The following is a 303-nucleotide window of genomic DNA, read 5'->3' on the forward strand; positions in this document are numbered from 1 at the left end:
TCTGACAAGGATGGAAGCTCCAGCTCCAAGTGGTGATTTTGCCACTTCCTTGAAAAGATCCTTGACCCATACGGAGCTCCTCACGATTTAAAAAGCACTTTAGGATTTCTGGTACTCCTGTCACTACTTGTGCAACATCTGTAAGCGGGTCTGGCATCATCAATGTCACCCTACAGGAAAGAAAAGGTAAGTTCAGATAGGTGCAGTGATTTGCCTAAAGTTACACAGCCATTCGAAGGCCGCGGACAGCAACTACAAAGGCTGCAAGACAAGGGTGGATTTTTTTTTTTTTTTTTTTTTTTT

The sequence above is a fragment of the Chinchilla lanigera genome, unplaced genomic scaffold, assembly GCF_000276665.1.
Source record: "Chinchilla lanigera isolate Chin_1 unplaced genomic scaffold, ChiLan1.0 scaffold00036, whole genome shotgun sequence".
NCBI classification, from domain to species: Eukaryota; Metazoa; Chordata; class Mammalia; order Rodentia; family Chinchillidae; genus Chinchilla; species Chinchilla lanigera.